The 20,754-nt window shown below is 47.6% G+C and overlaps 1 protein-coding gene and 1 pseudogene across 3 annotated transcripts in view; one reads left to right on the top strand and one right to left on the bottom strand.

The window, feature by feature from the left end:
* The window catches only part of LOC147901715 (PH, RCC1 and FYVE domains-containing protein 1-like), a 61,096-nt gene that overhangs the window by 27,049 nt on the left and 13,293 nt on the right, over positions 1-20,754 (top strand). The window lies entirely within an intron of this gene.
* Positions 5,770-10,594, bottom strand: LOC147901716 (uncharacterized; annotated as a pseudogene).

The following is a 20,754-nucleotide window of genomic DNA, read 5'->3' as shown; positions in this document are numbered from 1 at the left end:
CACCTCCAACAATCCAGGAATCCATGTCTAGGAGAATCCCTGTGAGTGTCCTCCAGAAGGTGGCTCTGCACCGGAGGTCTGTGGGAGCATAAATGTTGAGGATTCCTATTCTGGAACCCTCCAACTCCAGGCCTACCCAAAGGGCACGGCCTGGGATCAACGTGCCATGACCAAAAACTCCCTGGGCTAACTGCTCGCACACGGAAGTACAGACACCTCCACTCCTCCCCTGTGCGCCGATCGAGGGCTCCCAATAAGTGTGAGAACGTCCAGGGAGAATCTTCCCGCAGCTACGGGAGTGAGCCACAGAAAGCTTGTGCTCCTGGAGCAGAAGTATATCCAAACGACCAATCACTGCTGGCTGAAGTTCCTGTCTCAAAATGAGCTTCCTAGGACCACGGGTGCCAGAAGAATGAAACCCGTTCACATTCCAGGGGACAAGGTGTAAGCTCATGGTGAAGACTGGGAGGCTGCGAACAACTGTCTGCTCGTAGCAGATGTCGATGAGGAAGCTGACATGTCGGAGTGGAGGCGTTGACGCTTATGAGAAGGTTTGGAGGGGGAGGCGGGGTCGTCCTGCCCGTTCTTCAACACCTTTAGCAAAGGCGAGAGGCCTTTGGTGCCATGAGCAAATGCTTTCTCGAGCCAGCTCGAGATCTCCGAAGTATTCATCCCGTAGAAGGCTTGGAGTTTCTGAGGGGTCCAGGCTCTGACATCCTGGGGGAGGGGCCATGACAGAGGGGCGCTGAGGATCACAATCAATCTGAAGCGTTTGGCGGCGCAACGCCACCGCAGGTGCACATCACCCTCGGACCACTGAGTCTCGAGAAGCTGCCCACCGGACGGGCCTATCCAGGAGCAAACTTGAGCGTGCGTCTGCTCTCTGAGAGCCTCCCAGACCGAGTCGTCTGTCCAAGTCTCGGTGCCGTCGCCGAGGAACGTGAAAGCAAAGCTAGAGCCATCCCTCGGGGCCAAGGCTGCTATCTTCCCATCCGCCCCTTTGCGGAGCAGGAAGATACTGATGTCGAGACAAGCAGGGAAGGTCCCAAGGTCGGCCACATCCAAGTAGTCCCAGGGGCCAGATCTGTAAAAGTCGCGAGGAAGCTCTCTCTCCTGAAGCTGAGGCCCACCAGAGTTTGCAACTGAGGGGCTAGCGGACAGGGAAGCCTGCTCCAGAGGTGGTGTAGACTCAGGGTGTCCTGCCTGTGGAGGGGAAGGGGGAGGTGGCTGGGGGGTAGGCGACTCAGACTCCACGGAGGTGACTAGCGGGGGGGGTGGAGGATGGGGAGTGGGGGCTGCCTTCGGTTGAGGAACCATCGGTACAGCTGACTCTGCAGGAGCGCTGAGAGAGGCGGGGGGGGGGATGGGGTTGCACCTGGGACTGGGGCTGAGAAAGAGGGGGAGGAGATTGAAGAGGAAGAGGCGGGGGCTGAAGCTGCGGGTCGGGAAGAGGGGGGTGCGACTGGGGAAGGGGCTGGGACTGAGTGGAAAGGGGCTGGGGAGCGGAAGAGAGGGGGACCTGAGGCTGTGGAGGGCGGGCTACCGTCGAAGAAGAAGCTCTCCCAGGACCCTGGGGCGGCTGCCTGTCAGGTCTCTGAGGTGCTGCTGCAGGTTGGGTAACCTCTGCCTCCTTGCCTTTATCGGAAATCTTCTTGTTCTTTCCTCTTTTCCTTCTAACCTCAGTCCAACCGCCAGCTAACTCTGGACCGGACTCCGGCTGCCTCTGCTCCTCCTGACGTGGGTGCCCGGAGGGGGGAGGAGGGGGCGGAGGGGGGCGGAGGGGGCGGAGGGGGAGGCCGAGAGGAACTGGCGAATCGTGGACAAATAGCAGCCAAGTGCCCAAAGCCGTGACACCTCAGGCACTGGCCTGGCTGTCCGGTGACTACCATGCTCTGGGTGATGCTGCCGGCATCTGTCACGATCTCGATCACTGCGGGAGAGTCGAAGGGTCTGCCACAGCCACACGGACTCGGGGGGCTCTTGCCGTAGTCACCGCGTCGGCGAAGGTGTCGTGCATAACCCAGCCAAAGTGGGAGCCCAGGTCCCTGACAATCGGCCGTAGCTCAGCAGCAAGACCTGGAAAAACTAGCGTCACTGGATGATGAGGTATGCGGAACCGAGCATCAAAATCCGTTGCACTGAATCCACGGTACCAAGGGACTATCATAATGATCTTTCCATCCACAGACGTGGGGGAACCAGCAATCAGGTTGCTCGCAGCTTTCGCATTGGAGAGTTTGAGCCAGAAGACGCCCCTTCCCATAAGGGCCACCTCCTCAATATGGCCGTCCTCTAGCATGAGAGCGGACTGGAGCCAGTCCCTGATGGCTGATCTGGAGGGGGAATGTCCAATGACTCTGCCATAAACAGAGGTAAGGGCAAAGTCATTGGCAACCTCCTGAACCCGAGACGATTGTTGCTCTGTCAAGATGACGCGGTAGGCATCTGGAGAGGGAGGGTCCGACTGGGCCTCCGGTTCCGGGTAGGGAGCCGCCATACCGCCAAGACAAACTGCGAGACCTCCGATGAAGAAGAGGCTGCCACCCAAAAAAGGGGGGGGATAGATGCGGGAGGGTGGAGCCTGGGTGTGAAGAAGACGGGTGAGGCGAACCGGGGCGACGTGAGTCGGGTGGGGGAAGCGGAGGCGCAAGCGAGAACGGAGGCGGAGAGCGGGAGGATGGAGGGCGGAGGGCGTGGAAACGGGTGCGGGAGGTGAAGAGGCGGGAGTGGGGGTGAGGCGGGGCGGGGCGGGGCGGGGTGGGAGGGGGTGGGGCGGAAGGGCGGGGCGGAAGGGCGGGAGGGGCGGGGGGTGGCGTAGCGAGGGGGCGGGGGAGCGAAGTGGGGGGGCGGCGAAGCAAGGGGCGGGGGGGGTGAGGCGGAGCGGCTAGGGGGGGGGTGAGGCGTAGCGAGGGGGGGCGGAGTGAGACGGAGGGGCGAGGGGGATGAGGGCGGAGAGGCGAGGGGAGAGGGCGGGGGAGGGCGGGTGAGGGTGCAGCGGGGTGAGGCGGAGGGGGAGGTGGTGAGAGCGGAGAGGCGAGGGGGTGAGGCGGAGAGGCGAGGGGTGAGAGCGGAGGGGGCGAGGGGGTGAGAGCGGAGAGGCGAGGGGGGGTGCAGGCGGCAGCGGCGAGGGTGAGGCGGAGGGCGAGGGGGTGAGGGCGGAGAGGCAGGGGGGTGAGGACGGTCGAGGCGGGGGGAGCTAGGGAGAGGTAGAGGTTGCGGGAGGGAGGGGGAGGGCTCGCAGGAGCAGATTGTTGCTTTTTGGAGGCGTACAGCTGAGAGAGAGTGTAGATAGCAAAGGGTCACAGAAGAACACCCGTCACGTCAAACTTTAAAATTACATTTTTGTCCCCAGGTCTTGCCATAATTTCTGTAGTATTTTATGCGTCACCAACTCCTGATTTCACATGCATCTTCTGATATATCAGCAACCGTTATACCCCATATTTCCATCCATTTCATCCCCTCTCTGTGCTATCCAGAGATTTGTGTATCTTCCATTGCCTTGTGTGATATCCTACTGGCATGGTGGTACTTTTTGCATGTGCTGTGTAGGCTGAAATATGCCTTCATTCCCCCTAGGATCCTTCTCTCCATATGGATGTTCCACTTGTAGTTGTCTGTGAATTCTATGCCCAGACACCTGTAGGAGTGTACCACCTTCATGTCCTCTCTCAAATGTGAAAGTGGGTTGCATGTCTCCTTCCCAATGATCATAACCTTGGTCTTTGCATGCTGCAAAATCTGCTGAAATCGTGTAAAGCATCCAAGTGTCTCTGCAGTCGATGCACATCCTTTGCCAATGGGATCACACCATCATACAGCAATAGGAGGATTGTGTAGACTGCAATTCGGGACCCTGCTCTGCTGTGAGCCATCATCCAATCATGTAGCTCATCAATGAACAGCCCAAAGAGTGTTGGATATCCTTGCTTGATGCCTATATCACTGCGTATAGCGACTTTTTAACCTGATTTGAGTCGTCTTCTAGTGGCCTCACCTGTTCAGCCAACACTCTTTCATAGAGTCAAAGGATGGCTTCCCTTAGGTGTTGGGGAAGCCCTAGTTTTGTTATTTGCGCCCACAGCATCTCTCTACTGTGCCAAATACCTTCTTGAACTGTACAAAGCAGCAATATAGGGCGTTGTCTTTACCCATTGCTCCTTCTGCTACTGCTCTTGTTGTGACTAGGTGGTCCATCGTGGAATTTCTGGGCTTGAAACCTGCATGGGATAGCGACCTTGCCTTGGTGCTTTCTGCTCATTCATTCATTTCCTGTTCCAAGGTTGTGCCATAGAGTTTGGCCATCCGGCTGCTTACCATTATTGTCTTGTAGTTTTTTGCGTCGCCCCCTTTGAATATGGGACCTATTTTGTTGGTTTGCCACTCTTGCGGGAACCCCTCTTGTATTGCCATTTTAACATTTTTGCGAGGAGGCCTTGAGGGTGTGGTGTCTTGCCATTGGCTAGTTTCTTTAGTCCATTTTTTATGTCCTCAATTGACCATGATACCTCGTGCTTTGACAGAAGTGACTTTGTTTCCTTGTCATCTCCTCCGTCTCTCTCGTGGAGGCTTTTGATAAATGCTATCATGTCTTTCCATTTTGCCCCTCCTTTCTGAGAACTTTTTGCATGAATTGATTTGGCTCAGGTCCCTCTGGAGCTGTTCGTGCCTCTCCTGTTGTATGCTTTGCAGGAATTTGCTTTTTTTCCCCCCTGGTTACTGTTTTGTATCCCCTTTCCCTTGCTGTTTTTTCTTCTGTTATTGCTGAGTTCCACGCATGTCTGGCATCTCTGCATTCCATATTGTATCTGCTGTTATAGGGCATTCCTTTGCTCCTTCATTTGCTTCTTTTAAACATGTGTGGGCTGCCTCTGTTTAGAGAGTCTGTTAGCTGGTTGTTCAACTCTATGCAGCTGCCTTTCCACTTGAGCTTATGTGAGGGTGCTTTCTAGGTCGTTTTGATACACACGGCGTTTGCTGTGGTCCATCTTGATCCGGGGGGATGTCCTGGTCTTAGTGGCTGTGTTGTCTTTAGTTACGCCATGTATGGGGTGGGAAATTGCTCTGTGGTCTGATTCAAGTGCTTTATCATTAACCTCAAAATTTTCAAATAAATGAGTTGCATGTGGGTCAATTATGAGGTAATCAACACTAGACCCCATGTGGTTGTGCATGTGAGGCCATCTATGTTGTCGAAGACCTTGCTCCCATTGCACATCTTCAAGCTGAAACATCCACAGGGGGTGAGCAAGTGTCTCCCCCATGCGGTAGCTTTTCCTATGTCTTTTGAGACTCTTTGCCAGTTTGTTGTTTCCTCTTCTTTGTCGAGTTCTTCCATCCATATTGGCTTTCTACTTTCCACTATTGTTGGTGCTCTCTTGGAGCAAGTTCGTGCATTGAAATTTCATGCTAGCGTGATTGCACCTTTCTTGGAGTATTCCTCTATGTCCTTGCTCAAATGCATGAAGGTTTCTGCACTATGTATATGTCTAGTTTTGTTGTAGATGGGGGATTGTGAGGGTAGGCTTCAAGGAATTTTTTTTCCTTCTCTTTTCTGATTTCCAGCCACATGTACTGTTTGTTTGGGTTTGCCTTAACAAGTATTGCCTTGTCCCAGCCTCTCTTTAGGCTACGTGTCAACAAACCCTTCTTCATGGTAATGTGCTTAGAAGCACTGCTGTCAAAATACCAAGCTGACTGGAAATCTTAAATTGACAAAGCTGAAGCATGCTTCTTCGAATTGTAGTGATTGGTCACAACAAATTCCAGCTAATCATGAGTCATGTCTTCTGCCTCATGAGTGTGATCATGGGCAGCAGGAGCATTTGGAACTGCAAGACCTTGCTGCTGTTTTCTCTTTTCTGAAGCAATGCGCCTCGGACATTCAGACATGGCATGGCCGGGCTTCCTGCAATAACAGCAATTGGATTTCTTCTTCCCATCAGCTGGGAGAGAAGAGGAAGAGGTACCAGAAGGCTTAAACTAGCTAAAATTCTTGCAACCCTTACCGTGATCTTGGCAAAGGCTTGGTCTGTGTTGATAGAGGCAGCCCTTTTGGAGCAGCTCTGCTTGTCCTGCAGGAGAAAGGAAACAAGCTGATCAAAAGGAGTAGTGGTCGGGGTTACCCATGGCCACTAACCTCAATGTCACAGCAAAGCCCCGGTAAGACTACTGAATGGAGTCCGTGAGTCTTACCGGGGCTTTGCTGTGACATTGCGGTTAGTGGCCATGGGTACGATCAAAAGTTTCCTTGCTCCTGCAGGAGAAGCAGAGCAGCTCATCCATATTGATGAGATTGTACCAGATTCACACGTTGTGTCCATGACACTGAATGGAGTCCGTGCTTGGTATGCCCTTGTAGGCTAGTTATGACAATTGGTCCTATTGGAACACATAGTACACGTAGGACATTTTAGTCCTAAATTGACTTCCTTATCTTGGCCGTCTCTTGTACTTTCTCATCATCCATTTTGCAAGTACTCTTCATTTCCTTCAGCTTGTTGTCTTCTCCTTGCATTCTAGTTTCCTCTCATTGCTCCCCGCATCCAACAGTATTTTGGGGAAAATGCATATATTTTCTTTTCCCAAGGATGGTGCACTCCAGGCTGCCAGAGAATTGCAGCTTGTACGCAGATGATTTTTGTTTTTCAATGTGGACACCATCTTTTGCAGTTCATCTGTATTTTGCTACCTTTATAGATGATTTCACAAGATTTACGTAGATGTTTGCTTTAAAGCAGAATCTGAAGCCTTCGCTGTGTTTAAGCACTTTGTCACCTGTCGAAAATCAATTTGACTGCAGGTTACAAACCATGTATTCAGATCCAAGGGGGGAGTATATGTCCAAGGCATAAACACATTTTTTGATTGAAAATGGCATTCGACATCAATGCACAGTATAGGGCACTCTTGAGCATAATGTAGTGGATGAATGAAAAAATTGGTCACTAATGGAGATGAGAAGATGCATGCTGAAGGAAAAAGGGTTGCCACATAAGTTTTGGAGCAAGTATGTGCTCCCATTGCATTTTGAATAGGTCTCCCACAAAGTCACTTAAGGTTATGACACCTTATCAAGCTTGAAATGATCGTAAGACCGATGTGGGTTACTTTTGTACATTTGGTTGTGTAGCATATGCACATGTGCCTCAGGAATTACGCGGGAAGCTTATTTCTATTTTTGGGTCTACACATGGCAGCACAATGGCATCATCCTAAAAATCAAGTATTTCTTGGAATTCCTAGTATATTGCCATTAATAGCGATGCTGTGCATAAGTTGACACGTTGGGAGGTAAGTTGACGTCAATCGACGAAGTAACAAGCTGCAATGTGACATGGGTGGTTGAGTCTCACCTAATACTAACCCATGAGTCTCATGCATACTCATCTCAACCTAGCACAATGATGTACAGCTATTGCATCAAATTAGAGCACATATAGGTGTCTGAGATCTGTTCTCTACCATATAAACCTTGCTACTTCTTCGCTATCTTATAATGGGGTGCCTAAGGAAGGGAGTGGGTTCCAACCTCAAAAGGTGACGGTTCATTGCTTTATCTTTGGACTTGGGTAAAGGTGGGCGTGCGTGCACATACACACATTCCATGTATAGCACGTTGGTACACACATATATCCCATAGACAACGTACTATTTATACTATTTTGTTACCTTCATATTAATTATCTCGACCTTCTAATTTTATGAAGGTGTGATATGTGGGCTCATTTGCAGAGATATTGGGTTGCAATCGGGTAGGTGTCCGCCCAACACCCTCCAGCAATAGCAAATGAAATGCCCTTCCTCAGATTAAGGAGGTTTAGATTAGATCTTCTAAGCTAATTTTTAGGCTCTAGGACACTGAAAAGAAACCCCAAAGGTTAAAAAAAGGTTAGGACCTAAGATAAGCGAAGTTGAAATTTGGCTCAAAAAGTGAATGCTCAGGAAAAAAGTCAAAGGGTTGACCTTGACCAGCCTGGTCAACCCCTAAATTCGACCAGCCCACATGTGAGAGAAACTCGTTGGAGAACATGAAATGCAGGAGTATCTCTGGAATATTTCAAAAGGCACATAATCTGCAGAATAAGAACCAGCTTCCACGATCTAGAGGTAGAAAACCGTAGATATGCCGGACCAACAATCCCGAGGGAGGCAAGAATCTGTAAAATCTGCCCAACGGAGGAGAGAGAAAATGAAGAGCATGCACTCCTTCGCTGCAGAGTATACATGCATATCAGGGAAAAGTACAAGGAAACGTACAATGGCAATGACCTGGGTGCATATCTTAAGGAAACTCTAAGACACTACAGAGTAAAATTTTGGACATGGCCGATAGGTTGGCCACACATAGGATCTATCGGAAAATGTACCAGTCATGTAAAAGAACCACTATTATTATGAAAGTGTCATCTAGTCCCATAGATATTGTAATGTCTGAAGTGGACTTTAATAGAATCATATCATATCTCCCTCTCTCTCTCCATCTCTCTCTCCCCTCCCCCTCCCTCCGAGCTGCCCCACCTCTCAACCCCCCTCTCAGCTCTCCCTTGCGGTCCTCGTCACTAGTGGCAGTGGTGCGTCATTAGTGGCAGCTTTGCGCTGCCTGCACCTGCTCATAATGGGCTGCTCCATGTATCGTGCCACCTCCTAGAGGGAGCTCAAGAGGTTACGGGACCTCCCTGCACCACCATGCCCTATTGTGTGCTCCAAGAAAGGCCTAAGGAGGGGCTTAGGGGCTGTTCCAGCCCCCACACTGCGAGCACTGCTGTTCCAGATTCATGGGAGCCCAAGGCTACCTTGGAGTGGCTCCAAACCCCCCCACATTGTACCTCTCTGCTGTCGCGTGACTTATACCAGGCCACAGAAGGGATATATGGGTTGCTACAGCACCCCACACTGCCAGCGCCATTCCACACATGCTCCCATGCCATTCCACACATGCCCATGGGAGCCATAGCAAGCTCCGAGCTGTTCGCCTTCATAGCTGGACCTGCCTGAGCACCAGTGAACCTGCAAGTAGACAGAAACCGACCAGAAAGCAACACCAGGCCTTGCTGCAAACTGAACCAGACTTACAGAGATCAAGAACTCTAAGAATCTGTAAGAAACTCTTTTTGAGGGGAAAATCTCTTGCTACAAGTGGTGAAATGGACAGCTCACCTGAGAAAAAGACCAAAGGGGAAAATGAAAGGAAATGCAGCTCTATATGGATGAGCTCTCAAACGATTAGTGACCAGCACACCAAATCGTGCCTCACTGATGACTTCAGAGCTCCACAATCATCTCCTCAATCTGCTCCTAGATTCTCTCAATCATCCTAGGTGGCTTTCCACCACCTAACTGTGCTTGTGGGCACCTAACTGTGCCTTTAGCACTCACACATAGAAACATAAGGTGTGCCTGAGGCATACACCCTGAGATATCCCAACAAACCCCCCCTCAAGGGAATGCCTCAGGCTATGTCAAGGATACATCTAGTCTCATAGTTTCTCATGCCATCTCATGGTGCCATTGCCACAGGGTCTTGCTGACCCTCAGCATCCAATTCCCTGATAATATCATCTTCTTCACAAAGGGGAAGACCCTTCTTGACTGCATTAACCCATGCCTTTGAGATGGGGTTGCTTGGAGAGGTAGAAGATTGTCCTAGAGAAGGAGCAGAGGCATCCCAATTACGAGATTGGAGGAGGTCTTTGTTTGAGAGGCACCGTCTTTTTTGCAGTCTGCCATCCCTCATGAGAAGATGAGTTATTTTCCCCTAACTTGCTTTTTCCTTTATCCTTATTTTGAGCTGAATTGGCCTGGCTCCCTGTATGAATTGAAGGCTTTGCTCCTTTAGCTTCTATCTTTTCCACATACGTCTTCTGACCTCCTCTATTAGATGGCAAAGGAATAGCTGCTGGAGGAGGTGGATGAAGGATAGAGGGACACTCTGAAGCAAGATGCCCAAACTTGTGACAAGAAAAACAAGCTCCAGCAAAAATGCCCCATTTTAAAGTGAAATATTTTTTCCCCAAATTAACACCCTCAATCTCAACTGCAATAGAGGAGGGGGTCGGTCTATCAGTATCCCATAAGATGCAAAAACGATTTTTATTACCTGTGGGACGAGGGGGACCGATCACTTGTCCCAATGTTATAGCTAAACTTGGAAGCTCTGTTTTTATGTAATCTGGAAAATCAACCACTTCAACCCATACAGGGCAATGATGCTTGATGAGGTTTTGATAGTCCTTATTGGGGGACCAAGGCATGATATGCACCATTTGTCGACCAAAGAATAAAGGGGACATTTCCAGCATTTTTTGTTTTGTCAATGCATCCAAAAGATGAACTTCATAAAATCCCCGGGAGGCAAAATAGACTCCTTCTACATAGCATCCACCTATGAGAGAATTCACCCATTGTCCCACATCATTAGCAGAGGGAATTTTGCCTCGGAAAAAGATGATAACTGCCGTTTGAGAGAGCTTCTTCAAAGGATGCACAAGAGATGGCAACTTCATTCTGTAAGTGAGTTCCGGAGCAGGTTGAATCCATTCCCTTCTACTTTGTTGAAAATCATCATTCAACATATCAAACACATAGGAAGCATCTTCAGAAGAAGGAGCTATGAGGGGAGAGGTTTCCCTTGATTGTCTTTTGGGTTCAGGAGAGAGTGCTCTCTTGACATAATACTTGTTTACTTCTGCCATGGAGGCTAGGGGATTCAACAGATTTCAAACGAAGAGAAGGAGATAGGGCTGAATCACTTTACGGACAAAAGGAGAAGCTGACAGAACTGTACGGAAGGGACGTTGCACTAAGGCACTGTACGGACGTATGGAAAAGTTGACAGAAACTGTATGGAAGGTTGACAGGTTGCAGGAAAGGACTGACAAGCTGTACGGGACAACTGACAGACTGTACGGTAAGTTTGACGATTGTACGGAAAATTTGACGGAGCTAGTACGGACAGATTGTACGGACCTGGGGAAGAAAGACTGAAGGATTGGAACGGGCGTGCAGGGGGGAAGGGAGCTTTGTTCCAAAACGCGAAGGTAAGGAAACCTGGCGTACGGGAACTGTACGACCGTCGTACGGAAGTACGGACAGGATAATTGGCCACGCGATCGCAGACGACGCTGAACAGCGTATGCGGCGAGCACGTCAGACCCTCACGACTCTCCTCGTGCCTCACACCTCGCACACTTTGAGGCACACACACACCATGGTCACACACTCTATCGGACTGCCTACATTAACAGGATACATATGAGAGTCATCCTATAGGAAGGCATTGAGGAGAAATACTGGAGTTTGAGGCTCTAGGGGTGTAGTTGTCCTCTTCAAATCACACCTGAGGCCGCTCATTTCTGTGATATGTCGAGAGGAGCATGCACGACATATGTGGATTCGAATCCATTGAGGAGAAATACTGGAGTTTGAGGCTCTGGGGGTGTAGTTGTCCTATTCAAATCACACTTGAGGCCGCTCATTTCTGTGATATGTCGAGAGGAGCATGCACGACATATGTGGATTCGAATCCAACCACACGATGCACGGGTGCGGTGTGCTATTTTTCCCTAAATACATCATCATATGCTCATGAGGTCACCACAGAGGGGCACATCCCATATAAGACAATATATGATGACATCACATAATTCTCTAGGCAAGGGGAGGTTCTCCTACTGGGTGATTTTAATGCACGGACATGGAGGAGACAAGTCAACTTGCTTGACTTTGGAGCTGACCCCCTTAGAGTACTGGAGATTGACATCCAGATGCTACACAGGTGTCACAGGGTATGGCTAACACCTACTAGAGATGGGAGCAGTGCATGACCTAATTATATCTAACGGCCTTCTCAGATGGATGTCATCTGCAGGGCTCGCTTGCTTCCCGCATGGAGGAGGGGCAAGTAGAGTGGACTATATAATGGGCTCCGCACCTTTGTTACACATGTACATGATCTCACCGTTTCCCCCCTCCACTTGGTGCAGACCACTCCTAGCATATCGATTAGCACGCCAGTAGCAGGGTGAGACCCACCTGCTTCCATCAATATTCAGATACACTTTGACCATGCCTTGAACACAGTATATATAGGCCTCTGGTTCCGTGAGCTCCGATCCACTTGGGAGATGATGCAAACCTTACCCATGCTTCAGACATTTGGCCTTGATAGTTCAGAATGCCATCGCCAAGTCTTTCCTCACGACTTGCTCTGCAGCTTGATCACTAGCAAGGAAGATGCCCCAAATCCATGGTTTGATGACGAGTGCCAAGAGATGAGATCCCACCTCATACGAGCTAGCACCACCAGTGGGTGCCAATGCATCCATGTTATGTAAGTACCTTCATTTCCTCTCCTTCAATCCCAAAGGTGGTGAGGTGATTCAATCTTTTCGAGGAGGTGATTTTATCTTTTCATGGGGACTCCTATCCGAGGGAAAGTCATCTATTCCATCACAGACCTTGATGTGTGGTACATCTATGCGACATCCTTGTATGATGCCCCATTTCAGACACTACTTGATATGTCCACCCTTCCTAGGCCCACCACATGCATATTATTTACGGCACAGAATGTGCGGGCTGTACTACGCCGGCTCCACAAGCGGAGGGCCTACTCGCACATGGACAGGAGCTCTTGGCCCCGATCCTAGCATAGATGTCCAATCATGCTGTGTGCCACGGCTCCCCCCCTACTTGGAGTATCCTAAGTTTTCAGTTACAAATATGAAAAAGATAGATGCAAAGTTTTAAGACTTGAAAATTCAACCTTGCATTTTTGTTTTTTTAATTTATGAAATCTAAAAAGAAAGACTTAGGTCTGATTAAAAAAAGGGTGCGCAAAAGTTGTAGATGTTGATGATGTCCTTGGTTGTTCTTCTAGATAATTTGTTTGTAAATGTGGGAGACTCTTTATTTCCAACAAAGCATTGGTGTTCCAATGGGCAAATGATAAGGAGCTTCATAGATGACTTATTTGTCGTAGCATGCGCAAAGATTCAAATTCTTTATGTGGAGGAATTTATCTTGGAGAGTTTTGTGAGATTAATTGTACAGTCAATGGAAACTACTATAGGTTTAGGTTTAGAAGTGAATATCTATGATAAATGACGAAAACCTGAGCATGCTTTGTTGTACTATGTAGCATTTATATTTTGTTTTCTGCGTGGGTGCTGATAGCTCCACCCTTTTTGCTTGCTTGTATCAGGTTTCTCAAAGACTCATAGACCTATAGGTCTTCTGAAGACTTTAATAATCTTTCTTTCTTTCTTTCTCCCCCCCCTCTCTCTCTCTCTATCTCTCTCTCTCTCTCTAGGACATAGTGGAGTAGAGGAGGAGGAGATAGCTGACAAGAGAGCAGTTTGGATCAGTGGGAAGAGATGGCACAGAGCGGTTGAAACCAGCCTCAACAATGTAAAGGCTGGTAGGATTCACGCAAATACAGTATATACAGTAAATAGACAAGAAATTTTGCAACACACCACAAATCATAGAGCACTTCTACTCAGAAACAAAGACATCGATTGGCCCCAAATGTTGGTGCCCTTTGCGGTATTTATTTAACATTCATCTAAAGCCAAGATGCTGATTACAAAGGTCTCTGGGAAGCTACTCCACAGGCAAACCAACGCCCTCAGATTTCCTGTCCAGCCCACTCTGTAATTCCCTGCTCAACTTCAAACGGTGAACGTGTTAGAATTATAGATATAATTCAGCAGTGACCAATGTAATTTAATAAGCTAGTTAGGGGCACTTTTCCCTCTCTAAGAGGTTTTTTCCCCTAACTGCAGTTAGTCCACTAACTATGGTTAGTGACTACTAAGGTTTTGTCACTAGGACAAAACCTTAAACCTTATCTATCACTCTTTCAGTTGTACTCTTACACTCTTCTATTGCAACTAAGCTCTCAAGCTTTCAGCTCTCAGCTAACTCTCTTGCTCTCTCTCTCCCCAAATCTTACATTTGGTATCAGAGCAGGTTCAAGAGTTGCGTGCTCCCTGCTCCCTTTAGCTCCTGTTGCATATTTGCCTCCATCATTAGCGCCCGCAAGCTTCTGCTCCATCGCCATCGTCGTCCGTACAATCTGTACGAACTAATTTCGTACAGTCCCGCACTGTACTTGCACCACTCGTCCATACCTGCTCGTACTCGTCGTACCTGCCATACCTACTGCTTCCGTACATGTCGTACCTCCAGTCTCGTCGTCGTACAGCTGCTTTGTAGGGAACTCCCATACAACGTACAGCTACTGCAGTTTGTCGTACGTCCGTACAGTTCGCCGTACGGTCCTGCTTTCGTACAGTTCGCCATACGTATCTGTGCCGTACATTCTGGATCTGCTCGTTCGTACATCAGTACTTGCTCATCCGTACTCTGTCGTACAATCACCGTACCAGCAGATCTGGTGGTATTTGTGCAGACATTTGCAGTCTTTTGCAGTCATTTGGGTATTTTCGGGTTCATAGTTGCTTGTGAAGCAGACATTGCAGGCAGATTCAGAGGTTTAGCCCAAAAATTTGGGGCATTCTACTCAAATTGCAAAATTTGGGGCTTTCTGTGCTTTTGCCCCTTTCTGGTTGCAATTTCCAGCTCGAAATTTGGGGCTTTCAGTATTGCAATACAATTTCTTGCACAAATTTGGGGATTTTGTGATTACACTGCAATTTTGCAGTGAAATTTGGGGCTTTTGCAGACAGAGCGCAATTCTTGCAACATTTGGGGCTTTTGATCAATTTGCCCCTTTCTGGTTGCAATTTCAGGCCTATTTTGGGGCTTTTGTGTTGGGAGAGCAATTTTAGAGATTTCAGTTCATACTGCCTTTCTTGAAGTGTTTTGCAGCACTTTTGGCAGATTCTGGAGAGTTTTTGATGCTTGGACAGATTTCTGATAGTGCAAGTGCAGAAATCTGAGTTGCATTTACAGCCAGTGCTTGGCTGTGTTTTTTGGGAGTTGTGCATTTTATTCCCAGTAAGGGAATTTAGTTTTGTATTTGCTAAAAACTCTTTCTCAGATATGGCCTAGCAAAATCAGAATGATTTCCCGTTCGGTGGTCTTTCACAGGAAGACAAGTTGGATGGTACCAACTACTCCCTATGGAGTTTTATGGTACACAATATTTTGATTTTTCGCAATTTATGGGATTATGTAAATGGGGATGAGATCCGACCAGCAGGTATGGCACCTAATACCCCTCCCCAGCAAGGAGGTGGAAGAGGTCATGCACAGGGTGTAGCTGCAGGACAAGTTGTTGGTGCAGCTATAGCCACTACTCCAGAGCAGAAGAGATGGGATTCACGGGATGCCTTAGCTTTGTCATGCATCTCTCTTTCAGTGAAAAGATTTATCATTCCGCATATCCGGTCGTGTAAGACCTCGAAGGCAGCGTGGGATATCTTAGAAAGCATGTATGTAGCCCGGAATGATGCAAGGGTATCTTTCTTGAAAAGAGAGTTAAGTAATATGGAAGAGAGTGACTCCATGTCAGTTCACCTCACAAAGCTACAGGATCTCAGAGAGCAATTATTGAACATTGATGAGATTATTCCTGATTCAGAGATGATTACCACCACTCTGAATTCTCTTCCTGAGTCTTATCTCAGCTTTCATACCTCGCTGAACTTATCATTGAGGGGGGGTGCAAATCCTCTCACTTTTCATGAGTTGATAGGACTTCTGCTTTAGGAAGAACAGATTAGGAAAAACTTGGCTTCACGTGCAGGTGAACAAGCTATGCTCTCAAAGTTTAAGTCAAAAACAAAGGGATAGGCAAAGACATCAGTAAATCAGCCTTCAAGTGGGTCAGGACAGCCTTCACAAAAGGCTAAAAATGATGCAAGTAAGCCCAAGAAGAAGGTTTTTGTCATTACTGCAAAAAGCCAGGTCATCACATTGCAGAATGCAGGAAAAGGCTTGCAAAAGAGAAGAAAAATAGCTCCGGTATGGCTGTTTCAGATTCAGCTCCTCATGCATCTAACAGTGGGGATGCTGCAGCCAACTTTGTTGGACAGGATTATGCCTTTTTATCTTGCATTTCAGACTCTAGGCTGGCTGCTCTAGTTGCTTGGGATAGTACAGCCACTTGTAATGATGATACATATGCCTTTTTGACTTGCAGTTATGATCCTTCCACGGATGCATCAGCTTTCAGTGTCAATGAAACACTGAATACTTGGTATTTTGACAGCTGTGCCTTCAAACATATCACTTCTAGGAAGTGTCTCTTTACTTCCTTGCATCCACCTCCCGTTGGTAAGAAAGTCACTTGTGCCAACAACTCGTCATATTTAGTACGTGGTACAGGAGAAGTTGAGCTTACCGCCATTGATGGCTCAGTTTTCAGACTTTCAGATGTCTTATATGTGCCTGGTATCACCAAGAATCTCCTTTCAGTGTCCACTCTTAACAGGGCTGGATTTCAGGTCATCTTTGAGGATGACAAATGTGCTGTCCGGAACAGAGAAAATAATTATGCCTTGAGATTATCTGGTACTCTGCTGCGTGGGCTTTTTCAGCTTGATCGTTTTGAGAAAAGAGCAGCCCATGCTCTTGCAGTTTCTACTCCTACTGCTGCCATGCAGAATTTAGAGTTATGGCATGCCAGATATGGCCACATGCATTACAACAGCTTGATGACACTTCATAAGCACTCTATGGTTGATGCATTGCCACCTCTTGAAATACCTCCTCCACATACCTGTGAAGGGTGCATTTTAGGCAAGTTGCACAGATTCCCCTTCAAAAAGGATGGTTCAGTTAAAGCTGTCCGAAAATTACAGCTTATACACAGTGATGTCTGTGGTCCCATGAGGACTCCATCATTGGGTGGTCATCTCTACTTTGTTACTTTCATTGATGATTACTCCAATTTCACTTGGGTCTTTGGGCTGAAGCACAAATCAGAAGTGTTCATGGTGTTTAAACACTTTTCAGCCATGGTTGAAAATGAAACTGGACTCAAGATACAAACATTGCGCACAGATAGAGGTGGGGAATACTTGTCTGCAGATTTTGATGCTTTTCTGAAAGGCAAGGGTATTGTGCATCAGCTCACAGAGAGGCTGACCCCTCAGCAAAATGGCAAAGCTGAGAGTTAAAATAGAACTCTTATGGAGATGGATAGATGTATACTGAAAAGCAAACACATGCCTCACAAATTCTGGCTTGAAGGTCTAATGTGTGCCAACTACATCTTAAATCGGGCTCCCACTAAGGATTTCAAAACAAAAAATCCCCATGAAGTCTGGAATGGGAGAAAGCCTTCAGTGGATCATTTCCGTGTCTTTGGATGCCTTGCATATGCTCATGTGCCAGTTGAATTTCGGCATAAGTTGTCAGATAAGGCAATTAAGTGCATATTTGTTGGGTACAGTGTGGAAAGCAAGGGGTACCGTCTCTACAATCTTGCTATGCGCAATATCATTGTCAGTAGAGATGTGATATTTGCAGAAAATTCAGCTCACACTCAGGCTGAATTTCATATGCCTTCTTCTTCAAAGGATGTTTTTGAGGGGTTGCTACCCGTTGCCTTGGGTTCCCCTGCTGATATTTCTGATGCAAATCAGAATTTACAGCCACCTCCCGATGCTCCAGTTCAGCCATAGGATGTCTTGCTACCTCCACAGGCAGTGGAACAGATAGTTCAGCAAGAAATTGCAGACATACATGCAGCAAAAACAGTCCCAAACTGGCTGTTACAGACTCTCAGGGAGAGTAAGATTGATGCTCCATTACCTGGCAGGACTCGCAGTGCAGTAAGGCACATGGAAGGTGCTAATTCAGTGGAATTAGCATATGCAGGTACTCTTCTCGATGACGAGGAGCCTGCAACATTCGAAGAAGCAAAGGACAATGTGCATTGGATGAATGCCATGCACGATGAGTTGCAGTCCATTAAGAAAAATCAGACTTGGGATGTCGTAGAATTGCCACCAGGTAAACATGCCATTGGTACACGATGGGTTTTCAAGGTGAAACGAAAGCCAGATGGCTCCATTGACAGATACAAGGCAAGGCTGGTTGCCAAAGGCTATGCTCAGAAATAGGGCATAGATTATGAGGAGACTTTTGCTCCTACATCCCGGATGACCACCATCCGATCTGTTATTGCAATGGTTGCACATTTTGAATGGAATGTTCATCAGTTGGACATTAAAACAGCCTTCCTAAACGGAGACTTGTTGGAAGAGGTTTATGTCAAACAACCTCTAGGCTTTGAAATTACAGCAAATGCACTTCAGGTATGCAAGCTAAATAAAGCTTTGTACGGGTTGAAACAGGCCCCTCGTGCATGGTATGCCAAAATTTATGCCTTTTTGACCAGCAAGGGGCTGCATAATAGTCCTACTGAGAGCACCCTCTACATCAAGAAGGATGGGGGGGAAATTTTAGTCATCATTCTTTATGTCGATGACTCTTACTGCTCACAGGGTCCAATGAAGACAATATTGCAGATTTCAAAGCTGATTTGGAGACCAACTTTGACATGTCAGATTTGTATATGCTTCACTTTTATTTAGGGATCTAGTTCTCGCAAGAGAGACGTGGCACTGTTATGTCTCAGTCCAAGTATGTGCAGAAACTCTTGGACAGATTGAACATGCATGATTGTAAGCCCATAGCCACTGCTATGGAGACGTGGCTGAAACTCACAATGCATGATGCAGGAGAATCAGTTGATGCCACATTTTACAGTCAGGCTGTTGGATGCCTCATTTATCTCTGCAACACTAGACCTGATATTCAATTTGCGGTATCTCAGGTGAGCAGGTATATGCACAGCCCAAAAACCATGCATTGGCAGGCAGTTAAGCGCATCTTCCGTTATTTGCAGGGCACGAAGTCTTTTGGCTTGTTATTTCCCGGGGGGGTGACTTGCAGATGCATGCCTACAGTGATTCAGATTGGGCTGGTGATTATGACACTAGGCAGTCCACTAGTGGCAATTGTTTCTTTTTGGGTAAAGTTTGCATTTCCTGGCTGAGCAAGAAACAATCTACAGTGGCTACCTCATCATGTGAAGCTGAGTACAGGGCAGCTTTCACAGCAACAGTTAAATGTGTTTGGCTGTGTCGTCTATTTGCTGATCTTCATCTGTCATTGGAGGGTCCTTTTCCAATTCTCACTGATAGTCAGAGTGCCATTGCAGTGGCAAAGAATCGAGTGTTTCATGCTCGCACGAAGCACATTGAGGTTCACTATCATTACGTCAGAGAGAAGTTGCATGCAGGAGAGATCAGCATGATCTTTGTGTCCACACATGACAATGTTGCAGATATTTTCACCAAAGCACTTCCACGTGAAAAGTTTGAGGCATTTCGCAGTGCCCTGAAGTTATATCCGTTTGGTGATTAATCAGCCTTGTACATGACATTGGCACTGCAGGGGGGTGTTAGAATTATAGATATAATTCAGCAGTGACCAATGTAATTTAATAAGCTAGTTAGGGGCACTTTTCCCTCTCTAAGAGGTTTTTCCCCCTAACTGCAGTTAGTCCACTAACTATGGTTAGTGACTACTAAGGTTTTGTCACTAGGACAAAACCTTATCTCTCACTCTTTCAGTTGTACTGTTACACTCTTCTATTGCAACTAAGCTCTCAAGCTTTCAGCTCTCAGCTAACTCTCTTGCTCTCTGTCTCCCCAAATCTTACAGAACGGCATCCAATCCCTAGGCAATCCTGTATCCTCCTCCAACCAAAGCATGCAATAGAGACCCCAATAGCATCCACTGTTTGAACCACTCCTGCAATCGCACATCCAAGTGCCCAACCAGCCAAACACGGCTGAAAACTGCAAGACAAAGCCCTCAACAGCTGAACTCTGGTGCAATCAAACAACCAAACACTTCCCAGCGAGTTTCTTCAATCTAAAGCCTCCCTGGCCACTGCCCAACAGCATAAATCAACCCTTCTTCGCGAGAAAAGAAACCCAAACACAATAACTAGCCAGCAACCAATCAGGAAATGGCAAAAACAGGCAAAGACAAGCCTTCTTCTACCCATAATCCACATAAGAAGGGTCACCCTGGCTAGAAAACCAAGATCCTGCGGAGATAAGCTGATTCTGCCCTGGCACAGCCCCAACAACAGCCTAGAATAGAACACCCACGCCTAGAAAGGTACCAAAACCAGCCACAACAACCAGAAAGCTCCAGAAATCAGGTTGAAATCTCCTGCAGAGCCTAAAAGCCTGAAAAAAGCAAGTTGCAGTTCACCCGAAGCAGCTTGGTTAGGTCTAGAACTCCTGGAACAGCCCTAGAACCAATTGCAGGCACCTGGAACAGCCCAAAAGCAAATCGCAAATTGGAACAGACACCCTGGCAGAAATCACCACCTGCAACAGACTCTTGGATCAATTGCGATTTGCTCTGGCAGGCCCTGGATCACCTGGAACTGGCCCCTGGGTAAAAACAAATTTTCCTTGGCAGGCCTTGGATTACTTGAAATTGGCCCCTGGGTGAAAACGAATTTTCCTGGCAAGCTCTGGATCACCTAGAACTGGCCCTTGGTTAAGAACAAATTTCCCTGGTAGGTCCTGGATCAGCTGAAACTGGCCCCTAGGTAAAAACGAATTTCCTTGGCAGGCTGTGGAACACCTAAAACTGGCCCTTGGGTAAAAAAAAATTTCCTTGGCAGGCTCTGGAACACTTGAAACTGGCCCCTGGGTAAAAACGAATTTTCCTGGCAAGCTCTGGATCACCTGGAACCGGCCCCTGGTTAAAACCGAATTTCCTTGGCAGGGGTCCTGGATTACCTGAAAC

The sequence above is a fragment of the Dipteris shenzhenensis genome, chromosome 5, assembly GCF_047967505.1.
Source record: "Dipteris shenzhenensis isolate YYH24624 ecotype China chromosome 5, Dip_SZ_1.0, whole genome shotgun sequence".
In the NCBI taxonomy this organism is placed as follows: domain Eukaryota; kingdom Viridiplantae; phylum Streptophyta; class Polypodiopsida; order Gleicheniales; family Dipteridaceae; genus Dipteris; species Dipteris shenzhenensis.
The sequence above is the reverse complement of the archived record's forward strand: the minus strand, read 5'-3'. Positions and strand labels throughout refer to the sequence as shown.